The 26,589-nt window shown below is 43.1% G+C and overlaps 1 long non-coding RNA gene across 1 annotated transcript in view; it reads right to left on the bottom strand.

Annotated features, from left to right (window-relative positions):
• Window positions 1-292: 292 nt before the first annotated feature.
• Window positions 293-26,589, bottom strand: part of LOC142075521 (uncharacterized) — a 46,975-nt gene continuing 20,678 nt past the window's right edge. The window contains exons 2-3 of the long non-coding RNA XR_012670902.1: window positions 24,173-24,257; window positions 293-2,182 (exon numbers count right to left, since the gene is read on the bottom strand). This is a non-coding gene — a long non-coding RNA (uncharacterized LOC142075521). The remainder of the gene's footprint in view (window positions 2,183-24,172; window positions 24,258-26,589) is intronic.

Genomic DNA, 26,589 nt, shown 5'->3' with positions numbered 1-26,589 from the left:
GCTCTTGCAGCACATAAAGGATCTGCTGTTTGTGCAGAACAGTTTGATTATGAAAGCAATAAACTAATGATAAACAGACTTGGAACTGGCTGGTGAGCCCCGTATGGTGGTCAGCAGGGAAAAATGTGTGCTGAGATGGCTAAAACTAAAGTTTGAGGGGACCTTTTCTTCATGAGCTGGATTTCCCAGCTGTCAAAGAGTCCCTGAAATGTCCACAGGCACCTGCTGTCTCTGCAGAGGCATCTCTTTGGGAATGCTTGGTGTGAAGTGGATCTCCCATACACTTTGTGTACATACATAGGTGTACATACCTACTGTAGGGAAGCTGTCAACACAGTTTTGGAAATGGATGCTGCAGGGTACCAAATGGGGAGCTTCTCTCCAAAAGGTGTGGCAATATTACATCTCAGTTGTATGTGATCTGGATTCTTTTCTTCAGCTTGTAAAATGTTTCACATTTGTTGTTTTGTTTTGAACTGAATGAATCATTATTCAACTGGTTCTTAATTTAGCATCTCTGCTGTTGAGCAAACATGTGTCTAGCCACAGCAACTGGCCCAAGTTCAAATCTGTATCAGGGGCTTGGGGTAGGCTCTGGTTTTTATTTATATATGCACTTTTAAGAGTGACAGATTCAGTGTAATTTTATTTTGGTCAACATTTCTAGATTTAGTATGTATAGACTAAAGAGTATAGACTATACTACATATAGACTAAGACTGCGGACACTATCCTCTAATGTTAATAGGTTTTAAAAATATTTCATGCAATGTATTTGCAGTTTCCAGTAGCTGGTGGTAACACTTATGGAGCCATATGGTGGTGCTCTGTTTCATATGTGTAAGCATCTAGTAACTCTGGTGAAGGTGGAGCCATAGTAGTGAAACTTGGACTAATTCATTACATGTTATGATGTTGTTGTTGTGGGCAGAGTTGTCCCACAGGTACCGCCATTCTAACATGATTTTATAATGAGTACAAATATTTTTATAATGCAAAAGAAAAAATATTTGTCTTCACAAAGCCATTTGTGAGTATTTTAATTGCCTTTTCTCATTCTACTAATGATATTACTTACACTAACTGTCACTGAAATTTGAAATGCAAAGTTAACTGGAGGCTTCAGTGGATTCAAGCTTTTATCCAAGGATCACAGGAGCACTTTGAAGTGAAAAATAGTTGTGGGCTGTCATTCATCTTCTTCAATATGGTCACATTGTGCAATGTAGTAGAGCAGGCTGGATGGAAGCGGGGAGGTTGCAAAATTCAATACTGGCTATGTAATATTCATCAAAACATATTACTACTTACAATTAATTAGTTATGATCTGAACAATAATTGCAAACAGAAAACCAGATAATTAAAAGAAGATATCCAAACAACGTGATTGTATTTAACTCTTAAAATGAGGAAAAACGCTTGATACATGAAATAAAACTGGAAATAGAAGGTGGAAAAAAAGGTTAAAAGATGGCACAGCTAGAGTGTAAAATCAGTGTGAGTTCTTTCCAAAGTAGACTGTGGACTATCTTCACGCTTTGCACAAAACCAGTGCAGCAGCACTCAGAATCTAGTCTCTTAATCTGAAATGTTTTTTAACATGAGCTATGTACTCCTTCCTCTGCAGATGCAAATTAGAATCAGAGCTTGCGGAACGCTACTAATTGGGCATTCAGATCAGCAAACGCTGGGGAGGTGAACTGTCTTGAAGAGACATTCAGCGACGTGTGTCTGGTGTTGAGAAATACAGAGTGTAGCAGAAGGGAGGCACCAGCTGCCAAATCTCCCAGCCACGTGCTCTGGCTCCCAGCCTGGACTGGACACACTGAGGTTGGTATAGAAGAAGCAATTCCGAACATCACTGAGCCTCTGGTCATCTCAGGTAGCATCCAGGGAAGAAGCATTTTGCACCTTTGCCTGGACCCACCGACAGACAAATAGCAGTCTGAGGTTACTGTCAGCTGTAGGTGATTTTTCACCGTCTCTTTCCAGTCTGTTTCCCACAGTGGTAGTAGCTGACTGTGTTTGTCCAGATTATTCAAATGACCTCCAAAGCTCTATGAATTGATGAATCTCGGTGAGGCAGAATATCACTGAATTGCACAATGACAAATTTGCTGAACATCCACATCCTCTTCTCCCCTCAGATCCAGATATTTCTAATATCAGCATTGCAAGCATCTAAAAAAAAAAAATCACTGCCTGGTGATTTCTATAACTCTTCTAACATTTTTACAGTGATCATCCCTGCATAACTGACAAAAATCATAGGGAAAGATAGTATTTTTATTAAAGAAGTTGACAATTTGGGCACACAGTCCCTTTATCAGACAGTAATTTAAGTTATGATATGTATGACTTCATGTGGCCAAATCGGCCTTTTTACTTAGGTTGTTACCATGCTGGAAAAACAAATCCTGCAAAGCAAGGCTGAGTGATAGGAAGGTGAGATCACAAGAAAACTAACCTGGCTGGTAGCATGTGCTATATGTCCTTTATGCTGCATGAAACTGCGGTTGATCTCAGGAGCAACTGAGAAACCCCACCACAATCATCATCATCATCATCATCATCATCATCGTCATCGTCATCATCATCATCATTACCCCAAGCACACACAAATACGCACACAATTTGGATCATTCAGAAATAGCAAAATTTTGAACAAGTCTTCGCTATTTCCCAGTTGTAAGCCCAGCTCAAATCAAAGTCGTTTCAGACAGGAGTGTTTCAAACATCTTCAACTTTTCTATCTGGAGATATATGCTGCATAAAAATAGATTTATCAGTTTTTAATGTCAGAGCTTACAAGTCCTGGTATATTGATGGAACCTTTGCAGCTTGGAAACTTTCCTTAAAACCTAGATGACTTTTCCTTCGCAAATGTAACCTCTGCGGTGATTTCCATGGTGGGACTTGCTTCTCCATTCTCAGCTCACTTTACGTCCGAGAACCAGAAATCTTGCTTTTCCTGAAACCTTTCATGGCATGCTGAAAGGGAGAAAAGCAAAAAATGTCCTCAAATCTCCCCTCTGTGGTTCTTTAACTAGAAATGCCCATGCCGGGAGAAGACACTCTGATCTCCTTACAAGGAAGAAGGTTGGCCATCAGATACTGCTTTAAATATCACCCGGTTCAGCACATGGACTAACTGATAAGCACCTTAAAATAGCAACAGGAAAGTAAGCTCTTCAACTGAAAAATCTGGTAATTTCTCCTTTCTGTTGCAGCCATGCAATTGGTGAGATTTTTGATTAGTGCACTGGGATTTGGCTTTGCATCTTTAACTACATAACATGAAACTGATACATATGTTCCATCTGTAATATAGGAATGAACAAACGAGTGCTAGGGGTTGAAAAGCTGTAAAATGTCAGTTATATGTGTGACACATTTCTTCACATGTTGATTGCACAGTCCTACCTAAGAATAGCATGACTTTCTCAGTAAAACCACAAAAGAATAAGTACTTACAGCACAATCCAAAATTTTTTTATTGTAATCAACACATTTAATTATTTACAGAGTTTTACACTGAAGCAAATGCTGAGGGACTCAGAAATCTGTTAAAAAGGTTGAAGATAATTAGAGCACAGAGAGTATTTCCAACAAGTAATGTGGACTATATTTAGCTGGACTGGGTTGCCTTACTTGCTAAATTTGCTTTGCACCACTCTGAAATTAGAGGGATGCCTGATGGCCTGAGGAAAAGGGAGTCACAGAGCTGTTGTGGCTCTCATTCCACTGCCAGGCTAGCCCCAAGGATCTGGCACCCACTGCTGAGTGGTTTAACCTCAGCCAGCAACTGAGCACCACACAGCCGCTCGCTCACTCCCCCCCTGGTGGGAGGGGGGAGAGAATCAGAAGGGTAAAAGTGAGAAAACTCGTGGGCTGAGACAAAGACAGTTTAATAGGGAAAGCAAAAGCCGCGCTCGCAAGCGAAGCAAAACAAGGAATTCATTCACTCCTTCCCATCAGCAGGCAGGTGTTCAGCCATCTCCAGGAAAGCAGGACACGTCATGTGTAATGGGTACTTGGGAAGACAAACGCCATCACTCTGAACGTTCCCCCCTTCCTTCTTCTTCCCCCAGCTTTATATACTGAACATGATGTCATATGGTATGGAATACCCCATTGGCCAGTTGGGTCAGCTGTCCTGACTATGCTCCCTCCCAGCTTCTTGTGCACCTGGCAGAGCATGGGAAGCTGAAAAGTCCTTGACTAGATAAGCACTACTTAGCAACAACTAAAACACCAGTGTGTTATCAACATTATTCTCGTACTAAATCTAAAACACAGCACTATACCAGCTACTAGGAAGAAAATTAACTCTATCCCAGCCAAAATCAGGACACTGAGGAACAGGAGACTCCTTTTTCCATTAAATGGTGAACATCAATCTGCAAAAGGATGTCCTACTGTGTCAGTGTCATCACAGCTCAAGGCTTGCTAGGCCACCATATCTGTGACTGATAGAATAAACATACCTCCAGCTGAGCAGATATGAAGACTACATTAAGTTCCACTAGACCAGGTTGCTCAAAGCCCCATCCAACTTGGCCTTGAACGCTTCCAGGGATGGGGCATCCACAACTTCTCTAGGCAACTTATTTCAGTGTCTCATCACCCTAATAGTGAAGAATTTCTTCCTAATATCTAATCTAATTCTATCTAAATTTAATCTAATCTCTTTCAGTTTCAAGCCATTACCCCTTGCTCTATCACTACATGTCCTTGTAAAGTCCCTCTCCAGCTTTCTTGTAGGTCCCCTTCAGGTACTGGAAGGCTGCTATAAGGTCTCTCCAGAGCCTTCTCTTCTCCAGGCTGAACAACACCAACTCTCTCAGCCTGTCTTCACAGAAGAGGTGCTCCAGCCCTATGATCATCTTCATGGCCCTCCTCAAACTAGATGTTCTTTAAGGTCCCTTCCAACACAAACCATTCTATGATTTTATGATTCTATGATTCGTGGCAGCTTAGATGAGTTTCACTAGGTTGTAATTTTTTCTGATGAAGTCAGAACATCTATTTTTGAATTATGATTTGAATCTTATAACATGTCATTAATTCTGTTGAGTGTCTTAGTGCTAGACCTACCCAACCAAGCCCAATGAATTGCTCTTCAGAAAGTAACTCTGACTAGGAAAAGTATCCAGCATGCTGTTTGACAACTGTTGCTGAGAAACCATCAAGAAAGCAGTCCAAGATTTACAGCCTTGGAAAAGGTGTATCTCACAATTTCTGTTGCTTTTTTTTGTTGTTTGGTTCCCGTCCCACCCCCCAAAGAATTGTAACTTTCAACTGTTCCACAGAGCAAAATCACTCAGGTCAAGAGATTCCTTTGCTGAGCCTATGTTCCTTGCTTTTCTGTGACTTCTCAGAAAGCCAAGTGAAGCTTGCACAATGGGCTTGTGAAAATGACAGAGATTTGGAAGGTCTCAGAAATTAGTTTAGGAGCCTAAAAGCATCTGGACAGCAATGTCGCATGCCCCAGGAAAAAGATCCAACAGGAGGTCTAAGCCTAAAGTGTATCCTCAGAACTTAAGACTGCAAGTAATGACCAGAGCTTACCCAAATTCAAGTGTCTTGGGTCCCAAGTTTGGGATGACTTACAAATTGCGTAAAGGTCTGTTGATGATGCTGTGGGTTAAGAGTGCAAACAAACCATATTGGGGATAAATAGCATTAGAAGGTAGTACTATCATTGTCAGCTACAGAGGCATCACATCCGTCTATCTCTATAGTGATGATTCTCTCTGAATTCTGATGATTTTTATTAGTACTTGATATATGCAAAAAAAAAAAAAAGAAAGAAAGATATGAGCAGCAATTGAACTCATTGCAACCCTTTAAAATTACTGATCATTAAAATAAAATAATCTCTTGGTCCTGAGAAGGAGTTGTAGACAGTCAACACAAATGAGGATTATTCATACAAGTAATTGTGAGATCAGTTATGTTAAGTACAGGGACCAAAGACTAACACATCCCCCGCAAAATGTTCAGGCTCCAACTCTAAATACTGTTTTTACACAGATAAATGGCCCTTTCAAAGCTCACACTGCTTCAAGCAGTATTCCATACACACACACAAAGTTGAGGTTTGCAAACCTCATGGACTTGTAAGTCCTTAATGTCTTCGGAGCAAGGTATCTATATAACAAAAGGGATGGGATTCACATCAAAAGCCAGCTCCATATTAAATGGACAGGCAGACAAGGCAGGCAAACCAAGCTTCTCTTTAGCCAAGCACTTAGATAGAAATGTAGCTGCCCAACATTTGCCATCCACGTTTGAGACGGTCTTAGTCTAATCATTCTCTTCAAGGTCCCCAAGGTAATGTTAGAGCAAAATTCAGACATAGGGATCCCTGGCTTTTACACCCAAACTGATACTATCATACCCTGTCACGCTTATGAAAAATTAAAAGAGTAAATAGAATATGATAAAAAAGTACAATTTTAAAGTGCGACAACTGGAACAAGTGTATGGTAGTGTGTATGGCAGTCATTAATACTTTCTCAAATAGCAATCCAAATGTTTACTATTTGTAGATTGTGTAACATTCTCTATTAGGTACATGAAAACAACTTTGTTTTACAACATGTTTTTCGTTGAGGTTTGTATTGTCAGTTAGCCTGATTTTTTGGCACTCATATAATAATAATGTAAGATTTCAGAAGCAGTTTCATTGCTTTAGCAATGATCATAATATAATAGACATAATATCTGGGAAAAAAAAAGCTAGTCTAAACCAAAGGGAAAATCATCATCCAGCCTTGTACAATTCATAAGAAAATCTTTCAATTTAATGCATTAATGCAGTTAAAGTAAGAAAGAAAGTTGAATTCTCTTCATTGCCTTGGCATGGTGAGAGATGATCTCTGATACTGTCTATGCTGCATCACTCTTGATTTCATAGTCTGTCTTCTGATTTAACCAGAGTTCATAATATAATAAAAGGATCAGTATCCTATCCATCGTTGCACAGCAACATATTAAGAGCATTTCTGGAAAAACAATGACACCACTGTTTTCAGAAACTGCCCTTCAGCAGTGCACGCATGTAAGCTGTTAGCAAACACCTTGATATAAACCATGGCACTTGCTGGAGAGAGAAGCAACCATCCACACAGGTGGTTTTAGTTAGGAAGTACATGCTTGTAGATGGCTGTGCAGAAGTGAAAGCAGGCTGTCATCTCATTTGAAAATAGATCTTCAAAGCATCTACTAGCCAACTGCATAAAAATCAATGGCTTATTCCACCAAGGATGTCTGTGTAATTGCACATGGATTAAACTTGGGTAAATAAAAGTTTTCACTTTTAGATTGCAATTCCGTACAAGAACAGACTCCTGTGAAGGATCTGTTGTCCCTTCTCCTGTCATTGGTGAACTCTTACAAACATCATGGACAAAATGCATCCTCTGTGCTATCATTTCAATGGCTTGAAAAATGGACAAGCTAAAAATTTATTGTATTTGAAAATATAGATGTCAAGAAAGTGTTTATGTGTTCCAGACAATATCTCTGTGATGGAGTATTCACTGTTCCTATTTCTAGGCTACAGAGAACTAAAATCTTAATGAGCTACTGCCCTGACACCACCAAAAGCTTTTTATTTTTGCAGATGTGATCTGGTGTCCGCTTAATTCCCCTGTGAGCCCAACCTTGACATTCAACCCAGGGTGATTATAGGATCTGGGCAATGTGTTGATTACAGATATTGTGGCATGATTCAAACTTGATGTACGGTGGAGGGAACCTGGCAGCTGCAGCTTGTGCCCCACTTGTGAGTGATGCTCAGGGTATCCTTATGTGCAGCAGGAGTGCTTTGCCCACCCTGCTCCTCTGTGACCCCAATACATCTCTCCCCATTGCCCCTGGGGCACAACACACCTACAGTAGTCTATTTTTGTTCATTGTGAAAATTAACCAAAACACCTTATGACTTAGATGATCAAATACTCCATTAAGTCCACAGCGTGATTTGCTGTTGTTATTAATGCTATGGTTGGTGTTGTGGTAGTGCTGAGGGAAAAATAGAGGGATGAATGGGTCACTGAATAAAGCATTGTAATGACAGTAAAGGGAAAGGAAAGTTGTGATTTGCAAAAGGTCAGGAGTGTCTATTTCCTAGAGAAACCTAGAAATCCTTCACAAAGGGTGAACACTTAAATTTACTGATGTATATGCAACCAATCACTAGAAGTTCTTCATGGTAATGTGCTGCTGGACTAACAAATCCGCTCAAGCTTCTTGACTTATATAAATTTGGGATTGCTACTATTTCAAACACCACAGGGAAAAAGACGTCTCTCAGTATTTGAAACCATGTTGTGAATTCCTGCTCATTAGATGCACCTCATCTGTAATCCTTGCTCCCCTCTCTTGTGTTCCCCCGGATTGTTTGTACTCTGCAGCTGAGCCATTGATTAGAACACCTTTGCTCTTATTTTCTCTGTATTTGCACAGAAAGAAAGGACTAAACATTAGCTGAACCATGGGGTTCAACACCCAGGAAGGTAAAAGCATAGAAGAGAGGGACAGGTAAAAGAAGAAGCAGAAGTAAAGCTGTGAAATAGTATTCCTTTCCCTAAAATCAATCAATTGCTTGAGTGCGTGGCAAAATGTGACAGAAACAGGCAAAAAAGAAAGTGGTTTAGAGTGGTTTAAATCTTGTCATATAGCACCATAGGCATGGCTCTATTTAATTACATCTTTTCTCACTTTTGGCTGTTTGAAAAGTGTTCCAGTTATTTTTTCTTGGTGTTTCTGTGGCTTTTTAATTATTGAGGGCTTTCTGACTTCTTTTTTTGTAGCTGTAAGGCATTTTGCGGGAGTAATATAGGTTGTTTTCCTTGCTGGTTTTCCTGTTAGGCAACTCTGAAGGGCCTCTTTGGTTTGGCAGCTTAGCACTGATTTTGTGGCCTATAAATGATTGCTTGTTTGCTTAGTTCTGACTTTGCCACTTCTTTGGACTTCTTGTCCTCTTCTGCTCTTAACACGTAGTTCTTTTTTCTCTTTCCCTGTGTATAGGCAATATCCCCCTCACCGCAGAAGTCGAGTGAGCCAGACTGACCTCACCTGCCGTGGGATGATACCCAGGTTCACAGGCGTGCCTGGGACCTAACGCTGCTGTGGGAACAAGTGACTGCCTGGCTGGGGAGCCTCACCCCGCCGGCAGCAGGCACTGGCTGCCGTGCTGACAGGAAGCAGACCCTGACTCAGACGGAGCCATAGAGCCAGCTGCCTGATGCCAAAACGACGTCTGTGTCAGACGCTCCCTCTGGACGTGCAGGCTGCCTCCAGTCCTATTCTTTGCCTTGGATCCTGCTCTCATTTCTGCGAGCTGGTTCTCTGTTTTTGGCTTGCTGTACAAACCACCAGCTCCTCTCACTTCATTTAAGTGACTTTCCTAGTATCATAGAGGAATTTTTTGGGACAGAGATGAACGACAGTGTTACAAGCTTTTTCAACCACCTTAACCTTGAGACCTTCTCTTTATAACTCTCCTGCCTTATTCCTTGCATGGTTTACAACTTCTCCAATCAATGAGGCAAGGGACCTCCTGACAGCAGGTTTCTTCAGTAAACAAGCCCGTTTTATCCCCCAAGTATCACATCGCATGCTCTGACTGATGCAATACTCCTGTGGGGTAAAAACCCAGCATGTAGACATGCAATTGGACCACCTCATCATTCCAACACATGAGGGGGGTGCATTAAGTTGCACAAGCTTCTTTCTTTCCTAGATTTTGAGTGCTTGGCTCTACAATCTTTATGTTTTATCAAAAGCGTAATTGCCTTTGTCTTTGAAATTAAGCCGACACCTTCCGGTTTGAAAAATTAATGGGACCAGACACTTCAAACCTTCAGCACAGAATCTTGATCACAAACCTAACGCAGCAAGCGTAAGGTCAGGCTGTCATCCTTTCATATGGGCTGTGCTATTGCAAGAACTGAGATGCAGGTTTTCCGAGGCCTTCACAGCCATTCTGCTGTGTGTGGAAGAATATGGGTGTTCAGGATTTCGTGACTCAATCGCAGCTTCTCAAGGAGAGTTTTTTTCCAGTGCTTATAACTCATATGCTCCTCTCCTTGCTTTTCTAATCTATTCATTCGTCCAACTCTTCACACACTAGTTTTCCCACTACCCTCTTCCTTTTCCTTTACATGAGTGGAATGAGTTAGTCTGCTTTACAAGTGAGCCCTGCCACATATATTTCCTAACTTTCAACAATCCTGATACTTTTAAATCAGCAGTAAACTCCAGGAAAAAAAAGCCAGTTTACACTGAGAAAGCTCAATCATAAAGCCATCTCTTTTTATATCTAGGCATCATTAGCCTGAACACCTCAGCTGACCTGTTGCTGTTGTGGATGTCTTCCAAGTGGCAGCGAATGAAAAGAAACATTAAGAAACCTGCAGGCATATATAATAACTTATATCGACATCTGTATGGCACAAAAATCAGTGCATGTCTACCTAGAAGTTTTTCGTTTCCCTTGTTGCCTCACAAATAGCCTTCAAATTTTTAAGAGGTGGATGCACGATTTTAGGACCAATGGCAATTGATTTATCATTTTATAGGGCAGGAATCGTAAAGCCCTTTTACATTGCCAATGGCAGGAGCAGGGAAGATGAGTCAGCAAGTGGGAAAGTGCCCTGTTTCCAGAATCAGTACTATTGCTAGGTCACTAACATGCCACATCGCCAGGTGTCTGAGCAAAGAAGAAAAGACTTCCTAGGAAATATAAAAAAGTTTACAATTATTTCTTGCCAGACAAAATCATGGCAGCCAGGTCATGTCAGGAGAAAGCTGCTTAGCCACCACACTGTCTTCTAAAGGTGCGGGGAAAATGGGACGGAGCTGCTGCAAGGGGTCTGTCTCCCTTACAACTTCGCAGGCACAGCCAGGTGCTTTCTCTGATCTCATGGTTGCAGTCTCCCGCAGTAAAGATCTGACTGGATTTGGTGGAAGTGTCTATTTTTTAACACAATTGTGATGTTGAGCAACCCAGAGTCACTGCTGAAATCAGTGTCCAGCACTAGGCAGGAGTCCAGCGCTGAAGGTGTGTGTCAATAGGCAGAGCTGCCCTAAATGAACATCTCTATGGCACTTACGTTCTTGCAAGCTCTCCACAAGAACTAAACCAATTGTTTGCCTTATCAGTAAGTATAGTAATTAATAGCATATTTAATATAGCTGGCTTTTTCCATAGGATCAGCAGCTGGCAGGGAAGGTACACTCAGCACCGTTCAACCAGTAGGTCCTACAGCTCACCAGCAAGTTCTCTGCGGGTCACCTGTGGCCTTGACCAGTTTTGCCAAAATCTGTGCTCTGCCCTGCACATGGGATGGGAGGACCCCTGCACCATATGTGGTCCCAGCTGCTCAGATGAGAGGGTACTTGAGGGAGGAAGAGAGACAGACTCAAACACAGATCTGGCAGAGCAACAGCTTGGCGCAGATCCTGTGGGCTATTACTCTTGAGGATGCCAGCTTTCTCTGTTTATTTCTTGATACAGACTGCCTCTCTTACAGCAATAGGATATTATTTAACAGCCTGTCTTCCTGCTTGAAACTGCTAGCGCTCATCACCACTTCCCTGCTTCTCCTCTGCCTTCACCACCACTCTTCTAGGCAGCTACATACCTTTTTCCTTCCCCAGAGGTTTTCTAGGTGGATCCCTCATGATCCTGTGTCTTTTACTGGTATCCAGCCACATTTTCTCCATCCAAGGCTCCTTTATTTGCTCTTCTCATTTGGAGTTTTACTTGAGTGATTTTACATAACATTCCAAATGACATTTTTATTGCAGTATTTGCACGGCCCAGCATAATTTGCCAAGGGAGGTGTTTTACAAATAATATTATTACTTTGAAGACTTAGTCCTGTGGAATCACAGAACATGTGGTTATGTTTAAATACATTTGTTTTCACTCTGTGTCCTCTATTATGATTTTGCCCTGCTGTGTGATATTGGTGCAATAAGTGCTATTTATCTGTGAGATACCAACATCGTGATCTGCTTCAAGTGCAACGTGTTGGCTTGTCTCCCTCTGAGACATGGAGGTGATATTTCAACATAACCTCGTCTGACCTTCTGGGGGGTCTTCTAAATCCAAGACAGAACTAGTGATCATACTGATTCAGGACAGCAGCCTGAGGAGGTCCTCATTATGTTTTCAGAACCAGCACTGACCAGGTGAGTTGGACCAGATCCTACTGAAGGGCCCAGTTTCTGAAGCCTCAGAAAGTCACCACATGTACTTAGGCCAGATTGAGCACCATGCATCCACAGGTATTATCTGTGTGCAATAAAAGAGCAAGTCACAGCAAAGTGAGCAGGGAGGCTGGCATGTCTCTGCTCAAGTGCTCTCTGCAAGCTGTATCTAGGTCAGCAGGTTTGGGGCTGCCGATGTGGGGAAAATAGTGATGCTGTTAACACACAGAAAGATTCATGATTTCTGTCTTCATTGGACTGGTTTTAACCATGTCACATCAAAGAACCATTACAGAGATAATTAGAATTAAATATGCACAAAAGACGGCATTGGCAATGGGCTAACTGCAGTTGAGACCCCAGGCCAGCCGGCTGCGGGGAGGAGGATGTAGAACAGTCTGAAGGAAGCTCAGCTGGGAAATAGTGGGAAACTTGTCTTCAGCTTATGCAGTGCCTCAGGTAAGAACAGACAATGACTCTGAGAAGGTTTCAAAGGCAGAAGGCCCTCCCTTAAATGGAAGGTTTATTCCTCTGGAAACAAATGCTCCTATAAAGAGGAATCTAAAAGGAATGGTCTATCATGACCTCTATTGCTCAGTTAAGTGTGCTTGGTGCTCTCATCGGGAATTTTGGTAACAGCCTTGAACCAACCAGTTAATTTTTTTGACCAGCTTGTGATCCACAGACCTATAGGTTTCTGGACTGTTTTAAAGCATCTGTGAAAGGTGACTAAGAAAAGCAGTTGTGCAGGATGCAAGGCTACATGTAGGGTTTAGTTATCGGCACAACCAGTGGAAATTTCTTTTTGGCACCACAGACTGAAAAAGGTCAAAAACTGTAAGAGCATGTGGAAGGTAATAAAAACTAATGGCTTATGTGCGTGTCTTCCTAAGGATATTGTGGTGACCAGAGCAAGAGGAGTATTTCAGCAAGGAGCTCCGTGCTCTCTGTGCAACAAACCTGTGCTTCCATGTATTTAAAACTTCCTAGCATGCATGCTGTTTTAAATTTGTTCAATGTTGTTGTAAATGATCACACTTCATAGATCTAGGCTTTGAGCCATACAGAACTCTAGATCCACTGAACACTTTGAAGGAAAAGAACTGATGTCTGGATATAATTTACAACTCTCTCCTAAAAGACCTCTAGGCCTCACAAAATGTATTTCTCTGGTGGATAGTTACTTTGACCATGTTTGGGCAGAGTTTCATCCTGTTCCAGTCTTATGAATAGTGGAACAATTCTTATTTAAATATCTTAAGCTCAGAGAAAATTAGGTTTCTCTACTATGGTGAAATATTCAAGGTTGCTTTCATTGTCATTTAATCGTGTCTGAACGCAAAGAAAGAAATAAGCATCTGTCTGGACTTCAAGAAAGGTATGGCTTCCATCAAAGGACAATCAGTTTCCTTTCTCCATCTTTGTATTTACAAAATCCCAGGCAGAAAATTGCCTGCTCCCGACACAGAGATGAACAGTTCCTAAGGCTCATCTGCAAAGGATGCTCACTGCTTCCAGAGACACTGCTGAAACAAAAACTCCAGAAAACCTTCCATGTGCATGTCCTTATGCCAGAGTAAAATGGCTTCTTCAGTTTTTCTCAAACCGTTTCCTACATACTATAAGGTTAAAAGAAGTATGTCAGAATACAAATATCTACATAAGGCCTAACAGTGATATAACTGTTTCCCAGCCCTAGCTTACATCTGGATAATTTACTTTTAGACAAGTTGTCACTCTCAGGAGTTGCCTATTTTCTTTTATATCAAAGAGCTTCAGAATGGATGGACTTCTCTCTGGTACCAGATCAGTAATGAAGAGGAACAAACCTCTGGAAGGTTTTATTTCCAGACATTCTGGGCACACTGCTGAAGTTACAGACCAGCTCCCCTATGCTTTGTAAAACCTGGCAAGCCGTTTTTCATGAATTAATGGATATCTGTGACTGTCAAGAGGTTATTTTTAAATGTGCTGTCTTTTGAGAAGGAAAAAATGTTTCCCAGTTCCCTTAACTTCCACTTTTTTGGTCTAGTTTTACATCAATCAACAGCTTTGAAACAGGAGATTTTGTTAACTCAAATATGAACTGTAGGAGGAATAGTAATTGCATTTGCTTATTCTGCTCTTTCTTTTATCTCAGCACCTTGCAATCTCTTCGTAGCCAGACTGCACACCAGAAAATCAGTGACATGCCAGTGCTCCACTGTCATTGCTTGAACTGCTCTCTCTCCTCCTTCATTCATGACTTTGTAAGTCTGTCAGTAGGTCCCAGAGTCCATAAATGAGCTCAGGCAGTTCCATCAATTGCAAGAGGTCATTGTGCTTCCCAACTCTTTGGTTTCACAAGCAGGGACACCTGAGATTTCTGCCTAGGTCCTCTTCTCTGTGACTCTGCCAAGGTTTATGGGAAAAACATCCTTGTACCAACAGTGACTGGAACCCTCCTCTTGGTTGCCAGAGGATGATCATGGGCATTTTGGGCCTTGCTGAGCTTCTGCTCCACTGCCTCTGTATTGTGAATGCAAGGCAGACCTGCATTACCACCAGTGTGTGGGAGACATGTCTTCTCTCAGACCTGGACATCTTACACCTGTCAGAGAAAGAGTCTTGGGCACGATCTGGCTGACACTCAGTCTAGACAAAAAAGAGTGAGCCTGGCAGGTAAGAGGAGACTTTAGAGAAGGCAGATACCCCAGGTGTTTCTATCAAGTTTTTGCTAGATGCTTGCTGAAGTAACAGCATTTTTTTTTTCTCAAGTCAAATTAAAAACTGGGGAAGGACATGCATTCTCGAAGTAACATTTCACTGTAACATTTCCTATTAAATTTAAATGAACCTGATATAAACCTACACTAAATCAAACCAAGAATATCCAGCTCAGTAAGTTGTATTTAATTATATCATACCCTTATGGTTTCCCAATGCAGTTCTCATCTCAGTTTCCTTTGCTTTTCAAACTGTCAGTGAGATTTTTGCAACATACTGTATTTAGGGAAGAACTTCCACTGAGGGGAAGTCTATTTAAATAATTTTGTCATGTCTTTCCATCTGTTGGTCCAAGTGTACACACAGTTTTTACTAAATATGAAGCAAACAAACTGCAATGTCCAAGGCTATTTTGCAGCCTAACCAATCTCTGAGCAGGACTCTGAGGTGCTTGGATTAAATAAGCTATTTAAGTATGAATTGTTATATTATCATTGTTATCAAGATGTTCCAAAGCAATCTCTTTTATACAGAGAGTAAAATGTGCCAGAATGGGAGGGAGAAAAGCATGAGGGCAAAGCAAGCTGAGAATGATACTGCCCTGCAATCTCCTAGCCTCCAACAACCGGCGCTTTAGGAATTTACTGCCGGGACAAACCCCTTGGTCTGTCCTGTCGTGAACTAAGCACGAATTTACCTCTTCGTTTTTTAACTTATTTACACTTCTGGGCTCCGAGGGCTCCTGAAGTGAGGAGTTCCATGTCTGCGCAGTGGAAAACAGACTTCTTGTGGGTGCTTCAAGCCCTCTTATCACTTTGTTGCTCTTGGACTCCTGAACGTTTCCCTATTTCCCTTCCCTGTGGTTTACAGGTGCCAGTGACTGACTCTCTAGACTCAAGACTATTCTCTTTCTGGCAGATGGTCCATACGTTGCTCTGTTCTTCTTTAGTTCTCCCCATAAGATGAGGAGACCAGGACTTCTGGCAATACCACGGCTGGCGTTACATGATGATGAGCACAGAGAGCAGATTAATTTCTGACCAAAACACCCATGTTGCACTTGCCCTTTGGCCAGTGCAGGACACCAACTAGACAACTTTGGATCCATCTCCCTCCACCACAAACCTACCCACCCCTTTTCTCCCTCTCTTTGTGATCGGCTTCTCTGTTATCTTGTGATAGCTTCTTATAAGACTTTTGATGAGGCCTGTTTTATACAACCACGTGCACTCGTCAGAACCTCATCACTGCCATCTGGTACTTGGTCCCCCAGGGACTCCTGTAGACTTGTGAGGCACCATGATCCCCCTCACACATTTAACAGGGCGCATCCTTCCGTGTTAATTACCATGACATCTGGAGGAAAAATAAATGTTTTCATATGAAAAAATTATATTCCTGAGAATCCATGACCACACAGCTAGCATCTGGGGAAATTACTCTCTCTGGGTATGCGGTTAGCATCTGCATGTGGACGTAAGCTGCCTCGCTGAAGATGAACTGGGGGTTTTGGGCTGGTCTGTGGGGAACTGCGGGGACCCAGCTGGTCTGCCCAGGTCTGGAGCCACCTGATGAGGCTCCCACACACGGTTTGGCTTTCTGTGACGTGAGCAAGCAGTCTCCTGCCTTGTGCTTTCCAGGCCAGCCAGGTGGCAGTGTGTTGGCATTGCAGCTCCCAGACGGAGTGACCCTGGACTTCAGGGACAAAATAAAAGCCTGCTAGATGGGCTGGGACTGGGGAGGCCTGAGCCTCTCTGGACCGAAGCATGGAGCTCCCTGGCCCCTGGGTGCCAGTCCGCTTTGTTCCCTGCAGGCAGGGTCCGGGTCAAGCTACACCAAGCCGAATGCCTGTGCCCCTCCACAAGCCAGCTCTTCGCAGGACCTGTCTGTGCTTGCAGGGGTCTCCTCTGAGCAGAGGATTTGCCAGCAGCACACCCAAATGGGGATAATCTCCAAGTCTCAGAAGGGGAGAAGACAGACCTACAGCTCTCCTGTCCAGCACAAAGCCGTGTGGGGTGGTCCAAGCCCTTCCTATGGTGCAGGGCACCTGTGCTGCTGTGTTTCCCCTCCACCTCCCAGAAAACGAGGTGTCCTACTGGGGAGGAAATACACAGTGCAGCCCCAAACACCAGACATGTCCCCATCGGGTAAGCGTCAAGAGCAGCTCACTGGCAGTGTGACAAGGGCCGAGCCTGCCCAGGGATCCAAGCTGACCCCCAATAAACCACTGGAAACGAGGGGGGAAGCGCCACCCCCTGACGAGGCTCAGACGTGTCTGTGCAAGCAGTGGCTCCTGCGCTGAGTTAGCTGGGTCTGAATTTCATGCTGGTCCTGGGATCCATCCACTGCCCCCAGGGCTTTGCCCTCCCGGTGCCTGGCTCGGTCCGGGCGGGCAGAGGGAGGCCGGCAGAGCTGGCTCCTGTGCCTGCGGGAGGCAGGGGGCAACCCGCCTGCGATGGCAGCCCGGCGAAGGGGAGTATACGACAGGGAGGGTCCCTAGGACCGTGCCCTGCTCCGGCCTAGGGCTTTAAAAAAAAAAAAACCCAAAACAAAAGCCCACCCAAAGAAACAATCCCCCTACCCCAGCAAAGCAACCATTTAAAAAAAAAAACAAACTGAAAAGTGAAACAAAACTTCCTCTCCCCGGTCTTTCCGGAGGGGAGCGGACCGGAGCGGGGCACTGCAGCCCGCGGCGGATCGGCGCTGGGGCCTCGGTCGCCCCGCGTGGGCCCGGAGGGGTGCAGGTCCCTCCCCAGGCCCGGGGGGCTGGGGCTCGGCCGGCGCATTGGGGCTCCGTGAACAGCCTGCGGACGCAAAATTAAATCCCCGTGCACAAGCCGCGGGGGCTCGGCGGAGAGCCCCGAGCGGCGCTCCCGACCGGCGGGGCGATGAGGGGGGCGGAGGAGCCCCCCGCCCCGCCGCCAGCGTGTGCAGAGTCCGGCGGGCGGAGGGGAGGGCGACTAATTCCCCTTTTAAAAACAGATTTGTCCCTGCCTGGCTCTTTTGTGCGGCCGAAGATGGATGGGGCCGCGGCGGCCGCCTCCCAGGTGACGGCTCGCTCAGCACCGCGGGCGCGGAGCGGCGCGGAGGGGCCGTGGTCCCGCTCGGCAAAGCCAGCGGCGGGGCTGGCGGTGAAAACTTGCGAAACCAGCGCTGGGTTTATTTCCTACGGAGCCGGGGAGCAAACGTCGCCGGCTGTCGGAGGGGACATCATTTTGCCGCCCCGGACGAAACGCAAATAAATGCGATAGCCCGAATTTATCAAGCGGTGCCCGTGACCGAGCATTTCTCATCGTGTGTTCGGTTTGTTTTTCCAGGACCTAAGCAATTTTTAATGTACTATATACTTCCCGCTTAATCCCCCTCGTTTATTATATAATTACGGTTTCAAAGTGATTATGTAATTAAAATCATGTTTCACTGCAGCGTACTTCAAAAGGAAGGCAACCTTCCCCAGCATTATTTGCCGGTGATGTCATAATTTCCCTGTGATATTTAAAATAAACACATTAGTCCAAGAATTCTAAACATGTCTGAAAGTATATAATGGAATTGATTGGCATAAAGCAACGGTGAAACCTATCACTAGTTTAATATATTTCTATGCTCCCATGCAGTGTAAATTATAGGATAATGGGGTGCAGGCGATGGTAAGCTCTGTTTATATAATCCATTTCTTCACACAAGTTCCCATTGCTTTTCCTTCCCTTTGCTGTATGTGGTGGTTCTCTGATCCTACTGACCTCAGCCATGTGTTTTCACTTTTTCTTCTGATCTCAATTCCATGACCAGCGGGGAATAAAATACAAATTGAATAGTAACCATTCACAGGCCACTCTTTTCAAACTGTTGTTAAGCCTTCTTTGTCTTGTCTAGCAATTGATAGATAAATGTGTCGTATTTTACCCGAGTCTTTCTTCTCTCCTTGTAAAGCTTTGTTGCCCCAAGTTCCTTAGTCCATCTTTCTCTTCTTTTTCTTTTTAAAGAAAATCATTTCATCGAGGCTTGCCCGAAAGGGACCGTTCCCTTCCTTGGCAGTACAAGGGGTGATGGTTAAGCAGCGGAATTAGACAAAAATATCAGAAGGGGGGGAATAAAAGAATTCTCCCAACATTTGGTCCCATCTATTCCCAGCACGACTCGAGGTTAATTTTAAATTTGACTTGTTTCTTCTGTACACGGTAAATAAAGTGCTCCCTGGGCTGCACGCAGCTCCTTTTTGAAAAGGGGAAAGTTAAGTACTCGAAAAGGGAAGAAAAAAACCCTCCTCTTTTCCCTCTGCATGCCTCTTTCACTGCAAACCTGCTTTCTGCGCTGTCAGGCGGGGCCGACGCTGTTTATTCAGCTTTTCTTGAAAATGAAAAGCAACTAAGAGAAGTTTAAACAATCTCTTGTTATTTTTGGGCTTGTTTTTCCAGCGCTCTCCTCCCCGGCTGCTTCTTTGGGGATATAATGCGAAAGAAAATAATTTTGGAAACCCATTATTCCATAGAGAAAAACATGTCACCAATCCCATGCCCTTTATTTGATCAAAAAACAATTGTCATGAAGGTTTCTTTCGTGATGATCTAAACTGCAGAACAGCAATGGTTATAATTATTACCAAACTGCCAACATGCTGAAGGCAGTTTGAGATTATTTAGCATAGATATTTTAAACAGCTTGTTTTAAATCTCCCTATCTTTTTTTAGAAAGGCTTACTCGATCCCTATAGCAAACCGGTTTTAGCTATTAGGAACTAGTTTAAAAGCGATGGTTGAAAAGAGACATCTTTTGTCATGCCCCTCTTCGAAAAACTCTTGGACATAAGCAAACATTTTGAAGAGCGCATCGGTCTCTAATCAAAATAATCCAGATTCTTGTGTGAAAGGTAAATATTTTGCAACCACATTACTGGAGCTGAAATAACTAAACAAGTCAGACACAGAAATCAGCAACGTGGCGAAGCGCGGGCAGTGAGAGAGAGCTGCAGCACGGAAGAGAAGCGCTCCTCTTAACCTGCCAAAAGCTGCCGAGGGTTTCTTCAGCGGAAACCGCTGCCATGAGGTTTCGAAGGAAATGCAGCTTAGCAGAAAAATAATTTTCGAAATTTCGCTGGGGACAACGACCGTCCGAGGCAAAGCCGCGTACCTGTAAAACGAGCCCCTGCATATCACATGCTTCATATTAAACTTTCATGCAGTTTTCCTTCGCTGTTTTTTTTCCAGCTAAAGGGTTCTTATAAACTTTCCTTCGTTTATTTAAGCCTGGTTTTCATTGCTGCAGTTTTGCATGGTTTGCCTTTGTTTAGTTTATTAACCCACAGGGTTACTTTAACTAAATATTTGGGCTGAATACTTTGGGGTTGGATTTCAACGTTTTCTAACAAAATTACTGAGTTTTTTGAAGCCACACAGAGAACTCTGTGTTGACTTTATTAGTCAATTTAACAGGCTATAAGGAAAATAAAAATAAGAAACATACTAGTGTATCCCCTCCAGTGAGGAAAGGGGTTGAAACTGGTCTCTTATTTAGTATTTCAGAGGCCATCGAGGCTGCGTTAACTTTACTAACGTTTTAATAGAAATGGCAAATGTACAGCACCTCTGCTTTGCCGTAAGCCTGCCACGTCCTCGCCCTGTGCTCGATGGCGACCGCGGAGCTATTTTTAAGGCCCCCCATGGGGAAAAAAAGGTGTGTGTGGGAACCCCAAAACAAACAAAAAAGCACCTCTCCCTGTGCTTGCCGCCCCACGCCTCGGGCGGAGGGTTAGGGATGGCCTGGCACGGGGTGGGCACGGGGGCAGGCAGCTCGCCCGGCCCCAGAGGGAGCCCACGGGGACACCGCGCCGCTCCGCGCCCGTGGGGGATCGGCGCGGCCCCGCTGCAGCACGGCACAGAGTCCGGGGGCTGGGGACCGGGGGTGAGCCCGGCCACAGGAGCTGCCCAGGGAACCTTCCCCACCCACACCCTGGCAGACGCTCCTGAAACCTCCTGTTGGGGTTGGCATGCTTTTTTGGGGTGCTTTTTGTTTTGTTTTGTTTTTTAATGTAAGCGCACTGCTGCCTGGCTGGAACAGAAAGTAAAACGCTAGCCCGGGAGATGGGAGCACTTGGAGAGCAAGCGAGCTGTAGGCAGTGATGGATATTGGGAAGAGGAAGCTCGGCTGCAGAAAGAAACCAAAGTCCCCCCGGCATGGTGCCACTTGTAGGACCACTGTGGCATTGCCCCCCTGAACAAAAGCAGGGTGGCAGCAAGCTGGCCAACCGCTTAGCGCAATGTGCTGTCAGAAAGAAACCAGGGGACTCCTCTGAGGTGCTGCTGTGGATACCAGCCAACAGTCCCTACAGGAACCCTCCCATGGCCATGGGTCTTCTTCATTAGGGCTCACATCTCTCCCAACAAGTAATTGTCCCAGCCCTGCACTGGGCACATCATGGACTGCTCTACAGACAGGGTCCATTGTGGAGTACTTGGGCTGGAGATGACTCAGTACTTGTACTGAGTACTCAGTACTTTTACTATTTTTACTTTTACTAAAAGTACTCAGTACTTTTACTATTTAAAGGCTAGTAAGCTCTCCCGGGCCTCCCCTGTGCAGCGAGTGATAAGTCCTTCACTGCTGACAGCTCCCATCCCCAGTGGTGATATGCAGCGGTGGATCATCTCAAACCCCAAGAAAAAGAGAGGAAGAATAGCAGGGTGTGGAGACTCTATGACAGCAATGAGACATGAAGACCAGGCTGGTGATGTCTGGTGCTTTAGAGAAACAGGAGCCAACAAAGAGATGTAAAGAGGGAAAAGGAGAGGGTCAAAGTGAGGAGGATCTTTGCAGAGCCCCTCTGAAGGAATAGGTAGAGACAAAAGCTGCATTTGTCACCACCACAGAAAAAGACATTGCAGCTTTCAAAATGTGAAACACCACAAACCAAAACGACAGCTATGCCTGTGCGGATGAATGAGAAAAACTCGATATAAAACCTGGATAGACATAACCAGGGAGTGAAAACTTGCAGAAAAGCCCAGTCAGAGCTACAGCCAGGTTACAGGCCTGGGAGAGACCCAGCAGGTCTGTGGACGAATATCAGAGACACAATCCAAAACTTTAGAAAAAGCACCAAAGTGTGGTGTTGATTCCCACTAACTACTCCAATAACTTTCCAAATCTCAGGCCTAGGTATTACAGGGGTGTGAGCTCCAAGACAGATATATATGTGCATCTATCAGGAAGATGGGCCTTCACTTGCTTTAGGCAGTTCTCAACCAGACTTAGAACAAAAATGCATCACTCTTACAATCCTTCTCAATCATAAATCAGTCTATCAGCGACGACCAACAATAACCCAGCAGCAAAAGTATGTCATGTCTGTCAACGGGATTAATTCAGTGCGAAAACGAAGTAGCCATTTGTGATAGAGCAAGTTACTGCCAATACACAACAGTGAGACAGTCTGCTGTTATCCTGATAATAAAACGTTAATATGTAACTCCCTAAAGCATGCCCCATCCCATCCCATCCCATCCCGTTATCATGACATGTTTTTTCTGATACCAGCATGAGAGGGTAAAAGAGCGAGTTGGTTTACTTATTTGCTTTGTTTTACTTACTTACTTTTACATCTTGCAAAATTTTTTGTGGTCTCTTGAACATAAAAGGGCAGTGCAGAAAGTCTGTGTTAGAGTTGGGCTTGGTTTTCAGAAGAAATATAAGCTTGGAGCTTAGCTAATAGTGAAGAAATAAGATAACTCTACAATAAAGGGCTAATAAAATGTTTACTCTGTTAAGCATTGCTATTATTTCTCCCTCTCATAAGTGATCTTGCAGTACTATTATGCCAAAAAGTTAGAATTACTGTATTAAAACCAGATTTTCTAGAGCTCATTCAGAATTTCCAGCAGCAGTCTTTTATTTCATTAAGTAATAAGAAGACACAAACTGTTACTTTGTTGTGAGAAGTTCCACGTTTTCCTTCACACAAAAAAGCAAAATCTGAATAACATAAATGATTGATAGTACCTCAGTCTGAGGTCTGGTGAAGTGTGGCAGCAATAACAAGTGACAATAGCAAACGAGAAACCCTGACATGCTGTGGAAAAGGGAAAGAATCAGGAGAGGAACAGATTAGAAGATGAAACGGGGAAAAAGACGCAATGAAGAAGAAAACAAGACAAAAGCTTTCTCCAGTAGCTGTGCAGCTTGATAAACTCTTCCATCACTATTTTATTCCCTGTTGGATATGGAGTTGAGAAAAACATTACTAAATCTCCACCACAGATTTGATGCCGTCAAAATCTTTAGATTTTGATCTCCTTGTTAAGGGTATGATACTGCAAAAGTCTAGGTCCCAGTTCTCAGCCCGAGCTCCCTGCTTTGCAGAGTCCCAAAACATGTACTTCAGCTCTGACTTCGTTCAATGTGTTAACTCCGGTTGCAGCCAACATTAATTAACAAAGGAAGAAAAGCTGAACCAGTTATTAGTTGACTGATGTCCCTGCTAGCCATGTTTGAAACCACCCTTAACAGCTATAGAACAAGAATGAAACAAAGAAGAGCATAACACTTATTATATGTAGGACTGAAGATATGTCTTCATGATATTGTGTATTAATTATTCCTTTTGATTTCAAGGATGCCCATTCACATCCCTTGGCACTATAATCAGTATTTAAAAGAAAAATCCTAACAAGAAGAACCACCCCGCAGCAGAACAAAACCCACACACAACAATAATAAATTACATAATCATCCAGTAATTTGAAGCAGCAATATATAGCCCACAAAATAAAAATTGTTCCCACACCCACTTATTTCTGTGTGCATGTGGAGGGGCGATAGATAGGCGCTATGTATATCCAACACGACAGAGCACTTATTCTCAGACACAGAGTAGAGTAAGATATGAGACTTTAACGCCCTGAGTATTTTCCTACAGAAAATTCTGGTTTTGGAGATGAGAATTCAGGCCTAGACTAATCAAACACATGGAGCTGTACAGAGTTTCATCAGTGCATTTTTTTTCTAGTGAATATTTTAGAGTGTTGAATATCTGTAATATTAATGCTTAAATATTTGTTATGTAGCTTTTTGGTCTGAAAACAATGAGAACTATGGAATATATGGTAGCACTGGTGGTGTGATGCAATGTAAAAGGTAGATGGGATTGACTGTCAGATGATCTGTGTATGATGACTCACATGGTGGCTATTTCAGAACAAGGCAGTTGTTTCATACATGTACCACGTCATCATTGCTACTTACTATACTTCATGTGCTAGTGGCCTTGATCTTGTCTAGAGGTTTCGATTGTTGTCGGCACTTGAGGATGTGGAGTAAGAGACAATCTCTGCAATTTAAACAGAGAAGACAGATGGTGAGTAAGACAGGACACCAGGGCACAGAGAGGTAAGTAGACCTCCCCAAGAGCAGGCAGCAGCTCAGTGCTGCCTTCCACCATTCTTTATTTGCCCTCACAGTAAACCCCTAGTTTTTTGTGTCTGAAAGCCATAATGAACTGTTTACATGGTGCAACACAAGAGGAAGCAATGCACAATTTCTGCAGCTGGCTTAATGGATGCAGGAGCAGAGGTAGTTCACTAGACAGCTGCCAATACTGTGAGGGTATGCCAGTGCCTTGAACACTATACTTCATATACATGACACCAGTGTAACCATCTTTACACAAAACATATAGGCACATTGACATTGTGGTTTCTTGTATAGTATTTTGTCAGATGGAGGGTTTATATCTGTTTGTATAAACACATATACATTCATAAATACACAGTGTATTGCCATCTACAGGGAAAGTGTGTACTGCTGTAGTTCCCCCAAACTTCTCTGGGTTGTAACACTCATTATTAAAGGATAAACAGTTGTTTCTGGGTATGTTCCATTAACTGGGTAGGAAATGAGTTGTTTGTGAAAAAGACGATGGCGGCACCATGTTTGGAGGTATTAGTGTAATCTCTGAGAGAATATTTCATTTTCCTGTGTTGTAGACATAATGTATAAGAAATTACTGTATAAGAAATTACTGTATAAGAAGTACTCTGGACACATTTTTATTTCCTTTTTTTTTGTGTGAAAGGGATACATTCACTGTCTTATACATAATCAGAGGGGGCTCCTGTAATACAGCATTGGTACTCTGATCACTTTAAAAAAAAATCACTGAACTTTCAGAAAAGCACTGTCAGTACAGTTGTGGATCTAGGTGGTCCAGAAGCTTGGCAAAGTAATTTCAACTGCTGGTTACAGGTTTTTACCTGCTTTATACTAGCAATCAGTGCTGATTTGAACCAATATTCTATAGTATATCTCACTGGTATTTTCCTATTGGTACTACTAGAGTTCTGCAAAAGTCCTCCTTTATAAAAAAGGTCTTCATTTAGGAGAAAAAAAAATCTTATGATTTTCAAAATAACTTTCCTTCATGTCAGTGTTGCGATGTGAATTACAGGCCTAGATTTACTCTGTTATACCTATGTGAAATGCAGTCAATTCCCAGTGTAATGACATAATTGACAGAACAGTGCAGTTCAAAAACTTGTGAGCGTGTATGAAATATTCCTTCTAATCTGTTAAATCTGCAACATAAAGAAAGACACAGTGAAAGCTGTCTTTACGTGTATCAGCTCATGACCATTTGGGAGGTGCTACCCAGCCTCCCCTGATTTCTAAGTTAACTTTATGAACACAGGCAAAATTAGGTACTACCACGTTTTCTCAGCCCAGATACTAACAAAAGGCAACATTATCCTCTCCTTCTTTCAGGACCCGGTGCTGAAAACCATCATCATCCTGACTGACAGAACAATTAGTGTTGTCAGCAGAGAAAATAGTCAGTGAACCAACTGAAGGCCAATGTGTTTATTTTCCCACTCAGAGACATAGTCTTCCCAGGTGGAGACTCTGAAAACATTCCTGCTAAAGCTGACATGGGTTTTACTTCAGTGAGGGATCGGTCTACTCTGAGCAGGAAATTAATCCAAACGTTTAAGAGAAAGCAATGCAAGCTGCACCGAGCGCAAGGGATACACAACTATACCACTGTCTCCACACAGAGACAATTCTCTCTCTTTTAGACCATTCACTTTTTCTGGTTGTTTATTTTCCAAGCCGAACACATGTAAATGATAAAACAGGGTGGTGGCTGTAAGGTTAGAAAAGCTGCATAAGGCAGCATGCAGTAATAGCCTACCGGAGAAGACTCGCAAATGGCATCACACAACCCTTTAATTAAGTTACAAAATGAACTCAGAGTTACTACACTGTCTAAACATCCTCTCTCACTGTTCTTCAGTTTCCAAATGCTGCTTTGGATAAACTACATATTACAAGTAACAGCACTGAGCCTCCTTTCTGTTTATGAAATGTACCTTTTCTATTGAAAACTATGTACAAATCTTCTGAAAATCAGTTCAGCTAAAAAAACCAGTTCTCTTTCTGCCACTGAACACTCTATTTCTGAAGCTACTTCTATTATATAGTATCATTAGATGTGATCAGAGAAGCAGCATAGGACACTGCAAAGAGAAGTTTCAACTTTCTTTTTTATACCTTTCATTGGGATACCACAGTAAAAGTGAATGCTCTGTGGTGTAGTGGCTTTACTTTTAGAAGTACGATCAAATGTTAGAAGGTCCTCCTGTTGTCATCTGTATCAGTAAGGACGA

Source organism: Calonectris borealis, chromosome Z (genome assembly GCF_964195595.1).
Source record: "Calonectris borealis chromosome Z, bCalBor7.hap1.2, whole genome shotgun sequence".
In the NCBI taxonomy this organism is placed as follows: Eukaryota; Metazoa; Chordata; class Aves; order Procellariiformes; family Procellariidae; genus Calonectris; species Calonectris borealis.
The sequence above is the reverse complement of the archived record's forward strand: the minus strand, read 5'-3'. Positions and strand labels throughout refer to the sequence as shown.